At 36.6% G+C, this 19,384-nt stretch overlaps 1 protein-coding gene across 1 annotated transcript in view; it reads right to left on the bottom strand.

Moving 5' to 3' along the window:
* The window catches only part of LOC140170802 (uncharacterized), a 35,669-nt gene that overhangs the window by 11,213 nt on the left and 5,072 nt on the right, over positions 1-19,384 (bottom strand). Inside the window, exons 2-5 of the mRNA XM_072194022.1 lie at positions 14,378-14,499; positions 13,357-13,489; positions 11,568-11,718; positions 2,140-2,296 (exon numbers count right to left, since the gene is read on the bottom strand). The gene's annotated coding sequence lies outside the window, so the exon portion shown is untranslated. The remainder of the gene's footprint in view (positions 1-2,139; positions 2,297-11,567; positions 11,719-13,356; positions 13,490-14,377; positions 14,500-19,384) is intronic.

The raw sequence follows: 19,384 nt of genomic DNA on the forward strand, positions 1-19,384 counted from the left end.
TATGTAGCAGCTTAAGAAATTACCTTTACGACCAAGTAAAACCCAATACAATCAATAAGTGACATATTTGCCTAATACTATTTTCTAAATTGTATAAATGTTTTTGTTCCAACCTGTATGTCATGATTTATGTAACAAAAATGTTTCAACAAGTTTTTTTCCTGCATATGGCATATAAAGCAATATTCAAGTGAGCGATATCCCGATTGTAGACAAGATATCATCACAACATCACCATCTGCTGTTTGAGACGCTAGTCGAACTAGCGAAAATGTTCCAGGAGAGTGAAAAATAGTGTAGTGTTGAAGTTAAACTCTTCTATTAATATTCAAATTGCTTGTATTTTTAGGCTATGATTCATAGGCACATTTCAATTGTCTTGCCGATTATAAAAATATGGCATAATGTTAAATGCAAACATTTTTACGTTTGTGCAGCACTGAGGGCTGATTTGTATTGATTTTGTATTTTGAAATATTTTGTGGCCAATAGGGGGCCAAGGCCTATTACAAAACTACACATTTATTTTTAACTTGCTCAGTGTCATACTGGGTTCAGCCTTCGGCTGAATCCAGTATGAAACTTCGCGCACGATAATTTCCCATACCATACCGACGCTGAACCTAATAACTAATAGTATCGTACCGGTGGTGTTCGTACAGGTGGAGTGTAATACTTTGCCATGTTTGCCTGGAGTGCTCGGCCTTTTATCTCGAAACTATTCAACCATGGGGTGACAAAATCACCATACCATGCTGTTGAATAAACTAGTGGTTCGCTAGTGCTCACACTGAAAGGGTTTCTCAATCTCTTGTGTGTGAATTCTGATATGGTCCACAAGGATATTTCTGTGGGAAAAACATTTCTGACAGTACTCACACTGGAAGGGTTTCTCTTTGGTGTGAGTTCTGATATGGTCCACAAGGGTACTTTTTCTAGCAAAACATTTCTGACAGTACTCACATTGGAAGGGTTTCTCTTTGGTGTGAGTTCTGATATGGCACACAAGGTGATGTTTTCCGGCAAAACATTTCTGACAGTACTCACACTGAAAGGGTTTCTCTTTGGTGTGAATTCTGATGTGGCTCACAAGCTTACTTTTTTTGGGAAATGTTTTCTGGCAGTATTCACACTGAAAGGGTTTCTCGATGATCTCTTGGGTGTGAATTCTGATATGGTCCACAAGGGTTTTTCTGTGGGAAAAACATTTCTGACAGTACTCACACTGGAAGGGTTTCTCTTTGGTGTGAATTCTGATGTGGCTCACAAGCTTACTTTTTTTGGGAAATTTTTTCTGGCAGTATTCACACTGAAAGGGTTTCTCGATCTCTTTGGTGTGAATTCTGATATGGTCCACAAGGCTACTTTTTAGGGCAAAACATTTCTGACAGTACTCACACTGAAAAGGTTTCTCTTTGGTGTGAATTCTGATATGGTTCACTAACACATTTTTTCGAGCAAAACATTTCTGACAGTATTCACATTGGAAGGGTTTCTCTTTGGTGTGAATTCGGATATGCTCCATAAGGGTTTTTTGTGGGAAAAACATTTCTGACAGTACTCACACTGGAAGGGTTTCTCTTTGTGTGAGTTCTGATATGGTCCACAAGGGTACTTTTTGGGAAAAACATTTCTGACAGTACTCACACTGAAAGGGTTTCTCTTTGGTGTGAGTTGTGATATGGCCCACAAGAGTATTTTTGTGGGAAAAACATTTCTTACAGTACTTGCACTGAAACGGTTTCTCTTTGGTGTGAATTCTGATATGGTTAACAAGGGTACTTTTGTGGGAAAAACATTTTTGACAGTACTCACACTGAAAGGGTTTCTCTTTGACATTCAAGCAATTTTTATACCGGTAGTACCATATCATTCTGTGGCTATGCAAATATCTTAGCTGCTCACCATTTTTTGATGAGCAGTTATGACAAAACAAACTTTTGCATCTACGAGCCCGCACATATTTAATCAGATGTCTGTTAATGTGCGTTTTCAATTTATCCAAAGAGTAATGCTCGAGTCTGCAAAATGCACAAGAAAAAGGTTTCAATAGTGTCATTGCTGTTGTTTGCAACAGGTATTTAGTACAGCAAACTTATGATGAACTTAAAAGATGTTGATTGAGTTAACTATAAGCACCTCGATCAAAACCGTCATATGCATGGAAGTCAATTCTAGAAGATGTCCTTGAATGGAGCAGGAACAATTATGCAAGTCCACAATCTTCACAGGCTTCAGTCCGGGCTCTACTTTGTTTAGTTTCCAATTGCAGATGCAGATTATTATCACACTGGATCTGAAATGTTTTAACAACGTTACAAATATTGGTGTTATAGTCCAAAATTCATTTCTAAACTAAATATTATTAAAATTTATATATGTTAAAGGAATAATCAGATATTTGCTGTACAAAACAGTTTGCCTATGCTCCACATCAAAATTCACAAGCACAGGTAGATTTCACAATAGCTTGATCGTCTTTACTTAATAAAAGATAAAATTTGCAAAACAACTTGTAAACTGTTATGGACTATCCCATTGTGCTCACTTGGACGAGAATAACCCCACACACAGACTACCATCTAACAAAAGAGTTGCTTGTCAGCAGTTTGGGACCAGAATGCTCTACCGTAAAGATTTGCTTAATTCACCAAACCCCAACTCAATATCTCAATGTTGCTTAGTAGTACGCATGGAAATCCTTTGCCACTTGTGTACATAACTCGAGGGGGAGGGGGTAAAAGTTATGTACACTTTGTATGTTACAAGTGAAAATAGCAAAAAGTATGGAAAGCCCCTTATCCGGGCCCCTTATCCTTCCCTTTTAGGCAATTTAAACTTCTTTTTTTAAATTTAATATTTAAAAAATTTTTTTTTACACTTTCGCTGACATAACAGAACAGCCCTTTGTGAGTTTGATGCAGAAATATTTTGCCCAATAATTTTTTGTATAAACCATCAGATATCACACCAAAGAGAAACCAATCAGGTAACACTATTTGTACTGGCCATTGTAGGCTTCAACATAAAATGGCCAGATTTTGACAATATCAAGAGCTATCTTAAGAACTACTGAACCAATACTAGACTTGTTTGTACTACTTTTAGTGCATTTTTCATGCTGATTCCAAATATACATTATTTTCTGAAATTTTTGAATTTTTAAAATAATATCTGCAGTCGACACTAGCGCGGAGAGAGTTAATATTGTCAGAAAAGAGAAACTCTAGCAGTGTGAATATTGTCAGAAATATTTTGCAAAGAAATGACATGTTCATAAACAAAAACAATGTGGCAGAAGTCACGCCATCAAGAGAAATGAAAACATGTGGTTCTTAGTGAATATAATTATAAAAGCCCAGGGATAAAAGATAAATCATAGTGTGAGTGTTCCACGTCCTTTTGCGTGCGTCACACAGGGTTTTCTTTAAAGGTCTCCGGCAATCACAAATTTATGCCTTATAATGTAAGATAAATAATTATAAAGCACGAATCACGTTGCACATATCAAGTTTGTACCACGTAAAACGAACTTTAGATGCTTATCGTCAAAGATTTCAGAACAAAAGCAAAGGTTTTTTTTAAATGTTTTTCACATAAAAGGGCATTTTGTGATCCACAGCATCATCCCCCACTTTTCTCAAAAAAAAGTAGAGATTTTTATAGCACTTGAAACCTCTGGCTACATAAAGTTTATGTACCAAAAATTTCTTGCAGAATAATTCATTTAGCAGAAATATTGTCAAATATGAATTTCGTTCTGGTATACCAGAATTGTATTAAAATACCACTTCAAATTTATTAAAATACCACTTCAAACGTCCCATTGTTAAAATTACCCATCTTAAAGCCTTAATGTATGATTTCCGTCAAATTTTAATTTTATTATTCTTTATTCAAAATGTTGAAATAATATTAGTAATAACTATATGATAATATGTTGAACTTTGCTCTGTTGACCTACAAAGACATCAAATTTGTTCGATTCCATTTAGGTGCAAGTTGGGACACGTGTAAACATTACAAATATGCAAAAAAATCAGGTTTGAAAAAAATTAACCAATTTCATATTATAAGATCGTAGATTATGGCTTTAAGAGCATCGTCGACCAGATGGTTCTTGATTCTACTTAATTCAGGGTAAATATGGCATATAAGTCAAACAACCCCTAAACCTAACCCCTAGGGGGCTGTGCAATAATTATGAGGCCCCCCCCCAGCCGGTGAAATTTCCAAACGGCTCGCCAAAAATCGCTTGCCCCACCTCTCGGCCCGCCATAAATCGCTTGCCCCCCCTCTCGGCCTGCCAAGAAATCTTTGCCCTCCCCCCTTGCACACATGCCAAATTTTTGGGATCCTAATTTGCAAACCTTAAATGGTCTATATACATGTTGCGAGCGCAGCGAGCAGGAAAATTTGCATATTTAAGCATTTCCGTAGGCCTACGGTGTTTTCTACGCCTTTTTTGAGAGTGTTTTATTTAAAAAGCGCCCCAAGAATGTGTACCAAAAATCACTTGCCCCCCCCCTCTCGGCTTGCCAAAATTGCTCCCCCCTTTCGACTTGCCAAAGTTGCTTGCCCCCCATTTTTACCCTCCCTAGGGCTCATAATTATTGCAGTCCTAATCCCTAACCCTGATTAGCATATGGCTAAAATGCCACATCTACCCAATTCAGTCACTAACTTTGCTACACCAAGTATAGCCCAAGCTGTCATCATATCTTCGTCTGTAGACCACACATTTGATTGAAACAAGGCTTATGTAGTAGCTTATGAAATTACCTTTACGACCAAGTAAAATACAATACAATCAGTGACATGTTTGCCTAATACTACCGTAACCACTCGGGTATAAGCCCACCCCCATAGATGGGTAATTTCACTTCAAAAATGGGGGTGGGCTTATAACCGGGGAGGGTCTAGTATTTGAATATAGAAATAAGAACAATCTGCCCTATTTGAATATGCCCAATGTACCAGCAATTATCTGTCAATTTTTTCAATTATAAGTATGGAATGTTAATTTTTAACTGACTTTTTTTATATATTTGTTCTTAAATGTGAAAGAAAAGCATTGATATGATTTTTAAGAACTAAGCCAAAATTACTACTGGGCTTATACCCGAGTGCACCCTTGTTCTCAGACTGGTTTGAAAAATAGGTGGTGGGCTTATACCCGAGTGGTTACGGTATTTTCTAAATTGTATAAATGTTTTTGTTCCAACCTGTATGTCATGATTTATGTAACAAAAATGTTTCAACAAGTTTTTTTCCTGCATATGGCATATGTAAAGCAATATTCAAGTGAGGGATTCCCGGATTGTAGACAAGATATCATCACAACATCACCATCTGTTGAAGACACTATAGTGGGAATTCCAATTGAATGAACGCAGCTTTCAATAACGTGACAAATTTTTGCGTATGCTGCGCGATGTTCACCAGCGTGTGCGACTGTGCGTGAGTAACGCGGAAGTGAATCCAACCATGCCAACGCATTCGTGATTGGTTAGCATTGTATCCAAGGTCCTGCGTTCTCATTGTAGTTTGAAATACGCGATATACGATTGCGGTTGGATTGAGGGCAGCTGTTGAAAGCTGCGTTCATTCAATTGGAATTCTTACTATAGTCGAACTAGTGAAAAGGTTCCAGATGAGCAAAAAATAGTGTAGTGTTGAAGTTAAACTCTTCTATTAATATTCAAATTGCTTGTATTTTTAGGCTATGATTAAGGCACATTTCAATAGTCTTGCCGATTATAAAAATAGGGCATAATATTAAATGTGAACATTTTTACGTTTGTGCAGCACTGAGGGCTGATTTTATTGATTTTGTATTTTGAAATATTTTGTGGCCAATAGGGGGCCAAGGCCTATTACAAAACTACACATTTATTTTCAACTTGTTCGCATCCAATATGAACCATTTACACATAAAATTAATGGAACGAATGTGTCAAATTGGTATATGTTATGAAAATGGAAAACTAGAATTACACGGTTTCTTATTTTAAAGGCCCCCACACAAAGATGTGTAAACAACAAAGGTTTGTTAATACTAATAATAGCTAATAATATACAATATGTAAATAAGCTCATTAATATTCATATGCAAATAACATGCCACAAAACTATACAGCACATTAGATCACTATATACTTTCACAATACCAAGTTAGAAGTTGATATGTTATTACATTTATAAGCTGCAGAATGGATTAATGAAAATGTAGGCAAAATATGCAAATAAGCTCATTAATATTCATAAATATGCAAATAACACGACACAAAACTATACAGCACACCAGGCCACCATATCCAATCACCAAACCAAGTTTGATATATTGGATGGCTGAGCATGATACCATAACATATCGGATGAGTCATAAAAATATCGGACGAGCCAACGGCGAGTTCGATATTTGTATGACAAATCCGATATGTTATGGTATCATCTAAATAAGCCATCAATATTATCATTATTAGGTTTTCTTAACTCCTAATAACCCTGAAAACATAATAATGAAATTGATCGGTTACTGCGTTGGAGCTGCAGAGTGGATTAATGAATTTGCTTCCGCCCGGACAGGCAGCGAAACAAACAATCAGGCAGACAACCATCTGGATGATAACATAAGCCTCACATAAAAATTATGTGGGGGGCCATAAATGTAGACATCAGTATCACTTGGTTGCATATCGTATACGATATCGTATACGAAGTGGTGTATGTATCGCATATGTAGGAAAAAGTGTATCACATAGTAGCGTATCACATAGTAGCGTATCACATAGTAGCGTATCACATAGTAGCGTATCATATAGTAGCGTATCATATATGATGCTCCACTATGTGATATACTTTTTACGTGAATATAAGAAAAGTATTACATAGTTATAGTGGCATAATACGCCACACAACTTCATATATGATATACCATAATCTTTTCCCATGCCCGGGTTCCCATGTTTACGGCATTTTGCCATTTCACCCACTGACGTATAAACTTGGATCATTTGAAAATAGAATTCCAAGTACAAATAGTACACAGGGGTGCTTTGAACCTGAGACGAATATAAATTAGGTATATTCGTCTCAGCTTTGAACACTCAGGTATAGTTTTTATACAGTGAATTAAAAATTCAAAACAACCAGCATTTTATCAAACTTGTTTTTTCTCCAAAATGCACATTACAATTTTCCTTACGATACAACATTATGTGACGAACACGACCGATTGTATGTAAAACATAGCTGACGATACTCACACCGATGGGGCACACAATTTTCACTAGGTAAATAATTATTTTGTATAGGCAGGAAACGAACCGGTCCATAATGGGCTTGCCAGTTGCTGAGAGTCACAAATAGCGGTAAGTGATTGGTATTGGTATATCTCATTGGTTAAAAACCTGGCTAAAAACTAATTGTCATAGCTTAGGGATCATGTTATTAATTTAGCTGTTTGAGTTGTCCTTCAAAATATCCATGGAAGATTAATTATTCTATTGTAGAATATCGGACAATAAAGCTTGTATTTACACAATCTCTATAGAATTGATATATCAATGACTGCCGAATAGACTCGCATTTCTGAAGCACCCATAATTGGATTTATATGAATTGTGTGACCAAGCCACGCTCCTGTGCTATAGCCCTATGCTAACTGGTGTGTTTAATAATGATATGATAAAATCTCTAATCCTTGAATATATTTAGTTAATTTTTTCATTTGAACAAGACGATTTAAAGGCTTGCACATGAATATACCCGTACTGACGCGAGTATAGTCCCACCCCGTTTTGGGGTGAACATTTTTCAAAATTGGGGTGGGACTATACTCGAATTTCAAAAAAAAATTTAAGTGTCCTGGACCTAGACCTAAATGCTAGGATCATTCATGGTTGACCTAAAAAAAATCTGAATTCAATGCATTTTGATATCATTAATAGAATATGACATGAAAACAAAGTATCAATTTTCATATTAAAAACACAACACACCGTGCAAAATTCAATTTTTTATTTTTTTTAGGTCAACTATGAATGATCCTAGCATTTAGGTCTAGGTCCAGGGACACTCCAAAGCCGAAAAAATAAATAACTTAAACAAATTAAACGAAAATTTGGGGGTGGGACTTTACTCAAAGGTGGTACTATACTCGCGTCAGTACGGTATGTGTTGAAACAATCTGATAACCTTTACTTTATGTATTGGATTTCTTGCTTGTGTCTTGAAAACATAAACTGGCCAAATATTTTGTGGCCAATAGGGGGCCAAGGCCTATTACAAAACTACACATTTATTTTTAACTTGTTCGCATCCAATATGAACCATTTACACATAAAATTAATGGAACGAATATGTTAATCAAATTGGCATGTTACGAAAATGGAAAAAAATGTAGACATCAGTATCACATTGTTGCATATTGTACACAATATCGTATACAATATCGTATACGAAGTGGTGTATGTATCGCATATGTAGGAATAAAAATTCCCTTTAAAAGGGAAGGCCAGCCTCAATGCAGAAGAGGTCTTGTAAATAGTTTGGGTCACCGTGAAAGGTATTTTTTAGGATCACGCTTACATCCATGTTACATGACAGTTCACCAAACCATCAATGGTGAGAACATGCACACTGAAACAGCAAAAAACATTAACTCCTATAACTCCTGTCAACTCTTTAATTCATTACTCCAAATTGTTCTGTATTTTTGTCATTACTGCTTTTTACCCATGCTTATTATTAAAATCAAGAAATACACTGCAGTTGTTAGTTAATTCGCTATGTTAACTCAACTTACATGCACATTTTATTTTAAAATAATTTTATATTATTTCGCAAAGTAGATAGTGGCAAGCGCATGATAAAGGACTGATCATTCACTACAATCTTCACTTTTAAACTGTATTTTTTGAATGTGTTGATTGTTAGTCCGAAACTCCTGCAAAGCTATGGACATGGCATCTTACCTACTCCATTCTGTAATAGCCTGCATTGTGTGTTTTCTCAGTCTTCAATCATTTTGTTGAATGTAATTTTATGAATCAAATAAAAAAGATAGAAATTGGCCTCACTTTAGTTATGTGTCATTTTACAGTATTTATAATTTATAAAGTAAGACAATTTATTTTCTATAAGTACGTGCATGTCAAAATATGGGATATATTGTTCAATATTATAGCTAGCCCTTAAAAACTTTATTTTCAATTGGATTTTTCCCGTTGAAAAGACAAAACTGATGTTAAAGATAGCAATAATCTGGCGAAAAGTGTATCACATACTAGCGTATCATATACGATGCTCCACTACGTGATATACTTTTTATGTGAATATAAGAAAAAGTATCACATAGTGCATATTATAGTGGCATGATACGCCACACAACTCCATAATTATATGACATACCATATTAAATCTTTTACCATGTTTACAGCATTTTGCCATTTCACCCACTGACGCATAAACTTGGATCATTTGAAAGATAAAATTCCAAGTACAAATAGTACACAGTGCTTTGAACCTGAGACAAATATAAAGTAGGTATATTCGTCTCAGCTTTGAACACTCGGGTACAGTTTTTATACAGTGAATTCAAAATTTGGAAAAGAAAAGTTATTTATCCTACCACTAAGGGAAACATCAAATTTTGCAAGCCCGATACGCTTGTACGGCGAGGTATGCGCATAAAGGCGATTTGCGTAAACCGGACACGTAAAATGCACGCAATCTGTAATATGCGAAACAGTCATCATTTTTTGTAATGTTTTTCCTATTTAGCAGCAATTAAAATATTTAAAAACGTAATTATTTCAATATTTAGAATGACTTTTTGGTATGATAAATTCGTTATTAGGTTCAGCGTCGGTATGGTACGGGAAATTATCATGCGCTCACTGTCATACTGGGTTCAGCCTTCGGCTTCACCCAGTATGACACTTTCCCGTACCATACCGACGCTGAACCTAATAACTAATAGTATCGTACCGGTGGTGTTCGTAAAGGTGGAGTGTAATATTTTGCCATTTTGCCTATCTCGAAACTATTCAACCATGGCGTAACAAAATCGCCATACCATGCTGTTGAATAAACTAGTGGTTCGCCCTAATATTATGGCGATTTCTGACACAAAGGTATAGGGATGGTGACGCTGTGTGGGGGCTCTTGCTGATTGGTGCGCATTATAATTTGTCCTTTCTGTGCAAAACATTTCTGGCATTACTCACACTGAAACAGTTTCTCTTTGGTGTGAATTCTGATATGGTTCACAAGGTTAATTTTTTGGGCAAAACATCTCTCACAGTGCTCACACTGAAAGGGTTTGGTGTGAATTCTGATATGGTTCACTAGCACACTTTTTCTAGCAAAACATTTCTGACAGTATTCACATTGGAAGGGTTTCTCTTTGGTGTGAATTCGGATATGGTTCACAAGCTTACTTTGTTTGGGAAAACTTTTTTGGCAGTATTCACACTGAATGGGTTTCTCTTTGGTGTGAGTTCTAATATGGTTCACAAGGGTACATTTTAGCGAAAAACATTTCTGACAGTGCTCACACTGAAAGGGTTTGGTGTGAATTCTGATATGGTTCACTAGCACACCTTTTCTAGCAAAACATTTCTGACAATACTCACACTGAAAGGGTTTCTCTTCGGTGTGGATTCTGATATGTCGCAGAAGGTGATGTTTTTCGGCAAAACATTTTTGACAGTACTCACACTGATACGGTTTCTCTTTGGTGTGAATTCTGATGTGGTTCACAAGTTTACTTTTTTTGGGAAAACTTTTCTGGCAGTAGTCACACTGAAAGGGTTTCTCGATCTCTTGGGTGTGAATTTTGATATGGTCCACAAGGGTATTTCTGTGGGAAAAACATTTCTGACAGTACTCACACTGAAAGGATTTCTCTTTGGTGTGAATTCTGATATGGTCCACAAGGGTACTTTTTAGGGAAAAACATTTCTGACAGTACTCACACTGAAAGGGTTTCTCTTTGGTGTGAATTCTGATATGTTTCACCAACACATGTTTTCTAGCAAAACATTTCTGACAGTACTCACACTGAAAGGGCTTCTCTTTGGTGTGAGTTCTGACATGTAATATGAGGCTAGTTCTGCTAGCAAGATATTTCTTACAGTACTCACACTGATAAGGTGTACATTTTTTAGTGTGAATTTGGGTATGGTTTATTTGGGCACTTTTTAGAGCAAAACCTTTCAGACAAAACTTACACTGATAGGGTTTCTCTTTGACATTCAAGCAATTTTTATACTGGTAGTACCATACCATTCTGTGGCTATGCAAATATCTTAGCTGCTCACCATTTTTTGATGAGCAGTTATGACAAAAAACAAACTTTTGCATCTACGAGCCCGCACATATTTAATCAGATGTCTGTTAATGTGCGTTTTCAATTTATCCAAAGAATAATGCTCGAGTCTGCAAAATGCACAAGAAAAAGGTTTCAATAGTCTCATTGTCATTGCTGTTGTTTGCAACAGGTATTTAGTACAGCAAACTTATGATGAACTTAAAAGATGTAGATTGAGTTAACTAAGCACCTCAAACCCGTCATATGCATGGAAGTCAATTCTAGAAGATGTCCTTGAATGGAGCAGCAACAATGCAAGTCCACAATCCTCACTGGCTTCAGTCAGGGGCTCTACTTTGTTTAGTTTCCAATTGCAGATGCAGATTATTATCACACTGGATCTGAAATGATTTTAACATTACAAATAATTGGTGTTATAGTCTAAAATTCGTTTCTAAACCAAATACTATTAAAATTTATTATGTTAAAAGAATAATCAGATATTTGCTATACAAAACAATTGCTCTACATCAAAATCCACAAGCAAAGGTATATTGCATAATAGCTTGATCCTCTTTACTTTAAAATAAAATATAACACTGCAAAATAACTAAAATGTTACGGGTTATCCCCATTGTGCTCACTTAACCCCACACACTGACTACCATCTAACAAAAAGCGTTGCTTGTCAGCAGTTTGGGACTAGAATGGTCTACCGCAAAAAATTACAAAAGGGCACCTTTAGGTTGTGCCTAAAATTCCAATTAATATGTCAAGGGAACCCATAGCCCCATTAGGCGAGCCTTTATGGTATATGCAAACAGCTGCCCAATCATAACTTCTATATTCTACAAATAGTCAAAATTAATGAGTAAATTTTAAAAGGAAAATTTTCTGGACATGTGACACCCATGGGCGCAGACATATTAGCATTATGGAATGTGACCCCGAGCAGGTGGTTTTCCAATGTATTTGAATAGGAAGAATTCTCCTTTGATGCAAAATAAGTAACTTGTCGCAAGTTAATAATATTATGGTAAGAGTTTCCGTAGATAGGTATTTTTTCCCGTAGGAATTTTGACAAAAATCAGGCTTTTAAAAAAAAATTTTAAAGTGACCATTTTTTGACCATTTTTGGTGCAAATTTTTCAAAGTTGGTCAAAATTATTTGCTTCTAATATCAAAACCACTACTGCAAAGGTACAAAACACAATAGGCAGTATACTTTCCAATGGCACCAAATTAACATCACACTTTCACATATTGCGATCACAATTATTCACCTACTGCTGTCCAGATGGGCCAAAGGAGCGAAGCATGTGACAATTGGGAAGTTTTAAGCTAAATATTTAATTTTTTAAAAGTTAATTTGCATAAAAGTGGGGCTGCCATGGCCACCCCGGCTGTCCTGCGCCTGCGCTGCTGTATATTATTGAAAATCTCACAATACCCTTAATTTGAAAGAAATATAATACTAAGTGTGGCAAAAGATTTGGCTTTAGAAAGTCCCGCTAGACCACAGAAAAATAAAGACGAAACGGGACCCTCCACCATTTTTTCCACATAAGTTATAGGAGGGGGACATGGATTGTATTTCAAGTAGTATATCACCTGCGTACAATGACTTTCAAAAAGTATCAAGCAAGTACATGTAAGTATTTTGATTAGTGTAAAATGCACCCAAAGCAAGTAATATTCCTATTAGGTCTAATTACTATGCAGTTGTTTTCCTACCCTAAGTATTTTACTGTTAGGAGTCGCTTTGAACACACCTACATGTTGAGTACAATTTCACCCAGAATTTTAATTTCTTTTCAACTGATTTTTGTTGGCATCTTGGTGCCAAATTTAGCTACCCTTACATGTATGGAGTAATATCTGTGTGATTAAGGTACCCTTGTTTTCAATTTTTTGTTTTTGATAGTCAAAATGAGATACATATCGTGCCCTGCCGTGAAAAGAGGCCATTTTACTTGCTTTTTTGTACGCGGTTGATATACAACTTGAAATAAGTGCCCCTCTCCCGGTGCTCAAATTACCTGCCTGTTATTGTTGCAAAGATGTCCACTGGCAAAGGAGGAAGCAAAATAAGACAACGATCTTCGCTAGCTAGCAAATGTCCCGGCAAATGTATTTAATAGACGTCCAAGCTGGTAGTTTTACTGTCCAACACTGCAGAGTGATATACAATAGATCATGAAAACAATAAAAACATGTGCAAAACAAAACTATGAAATGTAATAACAAAGTATGACAAGAGATTACAGACTACACCCCAGACAAATTAATAACAAAGAATCAGGACTCCCTGATGATAGCTTTTTCCATTCACAGAGGAAACTTTTACGATATTTGTTTTGTTTTGCCCTTTTGAAATAATCGCTACTTGCTCATAACAACTTCACCTTGCAAACTGACCAGTCATAATTTGAAACACTTCATGGTGCAATGAACTGATTGCATCATCAAACAAGCGACACAAATGTGTAGTCAAGCATTATAACTTCATGATTCAAATACTACTACTAGTATCATCTTCACAGCCAAATGATACTCCACCCCACACATGGTTCGGTTTTTGCCGGCAAAAACCTGTTATTGCCTGTTTTTGCCTGGTTTAAACCGGTAAAAATGGCAAAAACTAACATATAGTCACTCAAATATTACAAAGTAATGCAGAAAGCTCATACACAAGATGTTTAATGAATCATTCATCATATTTCTTGTCCTTAAAATTAAAAAGTTTTGAATTTGATATATGACACATTATTTTTGGTTAAATGCACTTGAACAATAAAAACGCATGCCTTTAATTTGCTAATAAAATTATGGTACTTATAATTACAAAACCTTGCTTTGTTATGCTTAGGAAATTATTTTTGTAACTTAATAATTTGTTCTGAGATGGAAAAACTGAACTATAAATCACTTTTTTTGCCAAGCGGTTAAAACCACGGTTAAAACTGTGAGTTTTTCCACTTGAGGCAAAAACTTGCGAACCCTGCACACCTGAATCCCAGATTTATCATTTTACAGATGAAGCTCAAGTTACATTTGTACCTGTGAGTAAATTCTTGCAAAGATGTCCTTTGGTAAAACAAGACAACAATCTTCACTACCTTGCAACTGTAATTAGCAGACGTTCAAGCTGGTACCTAAGCAATAGATCGCCAGATAAACACCTAAAAGTAAAAAGTGCAAGCAAACCTATTAAATTTTTGGACCAGGCTTAGTTGTACAATTTAAAATAAATTGATTTATTTCTTATTTAACCTGGGGTGACCAATCAATGCACTGGCACTGTTCTCCCTTGGTTCCCAGAGGCCCTGCATGCTTTTATCTATTGGCTCCAAACAAAGGACTTGAACCGGTGTCCTACACCGTAATCATGGCACAGGGCAGTCCATTCAATCAAATGTTGTCAGCAACCTATTTGATCGTAGTGCATTTGTTATGTGTGTGAAGTCATGTTCACATGGCCAGACTTAAGTCACTATTACCGGTTATAAGTCGCTTATTACTGGTAATAAGTCACTACTGACTGTGTGAACACAACTTAAGACAAACTGTTGTGGTAGATTGCAATCATGCTTTTGTTGTTTTAATGCATTTGAGAAGTCCACCATATTTACGGTATGATACACCATATGCACAACCTCTATAGTCCCTAGTGCCCTCAGATACAGTTCACCAGTCCCAAAGCTTGGCTCTACAGTCCCGAGAGAGATACTTCTAACAACTACCCACCAGAAGCTGTTAGATGTCAGGTGTTTACTTTACATATTGTAAGCACCTAAACGATTTTGAAAGTGGAGTGCCAGTCAGTGGTGGCTGATGTAGAAAATGTAAATAACAGCCGTGTTGCGCTGGCGTGACATACGTCGGGGATGTCATTTTCCGCGCAACAATCTGGGATCAATATCAGAAGGAAATGGCCAATTCCATGCCAAAAGTGCCTTTGTAACGTCCGTAACAAAATTTTGGAACATTATTGCTCAAAACAGGAGCATTTATTTCAAACTTGCTAATCATGCCTCCATAGATTGATGTCACACCTACTTCAAGATAGTAAAGAAAAAAAATCTAAGGAAGCACCTTGACAGTTTTTTTTCATCACGAAAAACGTTACGGACGTTACATTTGAGATAAAATGTAACGGCCGTAACTCTAAATCAACAGTGTAGGACGATACAGGAGTATTAATTTCAAACTTGCTTTTCATGTTTACATAGAATGGAGTCAGGGCTTGCTCAATATAGTTAACAGAAAAAATAAAACACAGAACTGAATGGAGATTTAAGGATATGTACCATCTGTCAAAAAGGCAGGCACTTTTGCGTAACGTCCGTAACACTCGTTTCTAATTTCTGTAGCTAATTAACTAAGAAAGCCAAAACAAAATTGCTTCATTATATTGAACCAACATTGGAGTGTGTACTAGTAGCATACTAAGAAATAAAGTGTTATCCTAACAGCAAACATGTGTGCTATTCACTTAAAAGTTGCAAGTTGCATGCATCTGTAACGTCCGTAACGGTGGAATTGGCCAAATCAGGAATACAAACTTCAGTTAAAAACGGTTCAACGCCGATCTGTCAGATTTGTTTTAAAATTACAAGAGGAAGGAGAGTGTCACTAATATGCTTTCTTAACTTGAATGGGAGCCTTTGAATACCGTAGTCTCGTGAGAGCAGCCCAGAGGCTAACACTCCTTTACAAGTTTGTCAACAAGTTAGTTGCTCAAAATGTATATTTTGTACAATTGTAAAGTTATCGTTTCTACCCTATGACGTATATTAACGCAGGGACAGGCCGAAAACATTACCATACCTCGATCGTAAAATCCAGCCGATGCATGTCATAAATAATTCATTAAATTCATTGTGTAAATGTCAGTGATTGTGTCCATGTATTGTTCTTGCACCTGCGAAAGCAGTTGTCAAGCTGAATTTATACTCGATCGCTGGATTCACCACATGAATTCGCCTCTCGAAAACCTGTCGCGTTCATTGATTGGCTTACGATTGCAATGAATGGTTTTTGCAACAAATCACAAAACGGGTTACATGGCGCCCATCGAAAATTTTGCACACGTCCACGACGTCATGCCCCAGTACCACGAGGCAGTGAAGCTTCGCTTTTCTGCAAAAGCGAGCGAGTGGTATAAAGTCAGTTTCACACCTTTATGAAGCACATCCACAGCGCATTTGACAGTTCTGTGTGAAATTTGCAATATTCAGCAACGGGATTCCATGAAATTGACAATTATGTAAGTTATTCTGCAGGATTGGTAATAATTAATATTTGTTTTATTTTGTGAGTAGTGCATGTTGAAGTTAGTGAGTTTGTATACTGTTAACAAAACGTTCAAACCTGACTCGTAGCCTATTTTTATTATAATTTATAAGTGGGATTATTTTTTCCTCAATGACACAATCGCCACCAATAGTGTGTCAATAGATTGTGGCCACTTAATTTGTGTCCATAAATTAATACGGTACCCATTGATTGTCTCTGACCATGCTGACAAAATGTTTACGGTCATTATCACATGTCAGGGGCCTACATAAATAACAAGGCGGTTCTCGAACCACGAGTCTCGCCTGCTTTCGCAACCGCTTGCTTTTACAATTACTTTTGGTAGAGGTAAATGAATTTGGCGGTTATCGGCTGGGCACGATTATCTGGCTGATGGTGACTGTACCCACCAAGTTTCATGCCCATGCAACAGTTTTTACTAATATAACCGCTGGTGGCCCTGAAATGACCTTCCAAAACTTTGGCTCTAAATGTTGACTGTACCCACTGAGTTTCATGCCCATACAACTAATTTTTACTAATTTGACCTCAGATGACCCCTGGTGACCCCAAAATGACCGTCCAAAAAATGTTGATTGTACCCACTAAGTTTCATGTCCTTACGACAGTTTTTACTAATTTGACCTCAGATGACCCCTGGTGACCTCGAAATGACCTTCCGAAAATTTGGCTTTAAATGTTGACTGTACCCACCAAGTTTCATGCCCATCTGACAGTTTTACTAATTTGACCTGAGATGACCCCTGGTGACCTCAAAATGACCTTCCAAAATTTGGCTTTAAATGTTGACTGTACCCACCAAGTTTCATGCTCATCCGACAGTTTTACTAATTTGACCTCAGATGACCCCTGGTGACCTCGAAATGACCTTCCAAAAATTTGGCTTGAAATGTTGACTGTACCCACCAAGTTTCATGCCCATACGATAGTTTTACTAATTTGACCTCAGATGACCCCTGGTGACCCCAAAATGACCTTCCAACAATTTAGCTTTTAATGTTGACTGTACCCACCAACTTTCATGCCCATCGGACAGTTTTTACTAATTTGACCTCAGATGACCCCTGGTGACCTTGAAATGACCTTCCAAAAATTGGGCTTGAAATGTTGACTGTACCCACCAACTTTCATGCCCATCAGACAGTTTTACTAATTTGACCTCAGATGACCCCTGGTGACCTTGAAATGACCTTCCAAAAATTTGGCTTGAAATGTTGACTGTACCTACCAAGTTTCATGCCCATATGGCAGTTTTTACTAATTTGACCTCAGATGACCCCTAGAGGACCTCAGTGACCTTGACCCACTAACCAATACAAACCAGTTTTGTCTCGGGTCAAGATGCACCCACCCACCAAGTTTGAGAAACGTACGAGTCCTAGTCTCCGAGAAAAACCAAAACTTTAATCAAATTTGTCACACACACACACACACACGCACCCCCGCACGCACGCACACACATACATACGGAAAAGTGATTATATAGTCTCCTGCCTTATCAGGCGAGACAAAAATTAATAAGCAACTAAAAATGAAAGAAACAAAGATTAAATAAACATTGCAGACAGAGTACTGGAGCATACATGAGCATGTAAAACTAGAAGTTTCAGGTATAAGTATAAAGTAACAAGGCAGCAAGGAGTAAATAAATAAATATTTATCAAAATTAAGAAATGAATACATGAATTTATATGAATAAATATATAAATTCAGTTAGATATAGAAATGAAACAAACAAAGATTAAATAAACATTGACCCATTGTAGAGTACCGGAGCATAGTTATATTAAATAGGCCTAACTATTGATAATAACTTGAATAAATAATAATGATTAAATAAAACTAAACTATACTAATATCGAATATTACAATCAATCAATCAATAAACAATTTCGCTCCTGCCTGAAGCTGAATTTATAATAAATCAATCAATAAATAAATAAACAATTTCGCTCCTGCGACCTGCGTGAAGCTGAATTTATAATCAATCAATCAATCAATCAATCAATCAATCAATCAATAAATCAATAAATAAACAATTTCGCTCCTGCCTGAAGCTGAATTTATAATAAATAAATAAATAAACAATTTTGCTCCTGCTTGAAGCTGAATTTATACTCGATCGCCGAGTGATTGCGTTTAAACAAATAAATAAATATATAAATAAATAAACAAACAATTTCGCTCCTGTCTGAAGCTGAATTTATACTCGATCGTCGAGCGATTGCGATTAAATTAAACGCTTTTGAAAAGCGATGGGCAAGAGAGTGTTTCAGGAAGCGTAAATTGGCACTGCAGGCTGTTATGCTAAATTGTCCACCTTATATGTTACTTTGCCGATTAGCTGGACACATCACACATGAAGTGTGATGTGTCCAGACTGGATACTAGTATACTTTTCTTTGACTTGCTTTTCTTCTTCCTTATAAGTGCCTCCCTCATATGTAGTGCCGTACTATTACGCTGACTTTTGTATTCGGCGAGGATGTCGATTTCGACATCCTGGTTTGTTTACAAACAGAGAGGTGGACAAAAGACCGAACGTTCCGCTTGTCCAAACACTCAAGTATCAGAAGGATGGTCCACAATAGCGTGATTCACGTAACATGAATAGGGATTAAAAAGCTGTCACGTAGAACCATGTGTTTCTATTGTCCAATTTGCCATCAAGATTTCATATATCAGACCCAGAACAGGATCATGTCAGAAATTAATATTTTGTTCTGGGTCTGATTATTCGGACTACCT

The sequence above is a fragment of the Amphiura filiformis genome, chromosome 15 (assembly GCF_039555335.1).
Source record: "Amphiura filiformis chromosome 15, Afil_fr2py, whole genome shotgun sequence".
Classification (NCBI taxonomy): Eukaryota; Metazoa; Echinodermata; class Ophiuroidea; order Amphilepidida; family Amphiuridae; genus Amphiura; species Amphiura filiformis.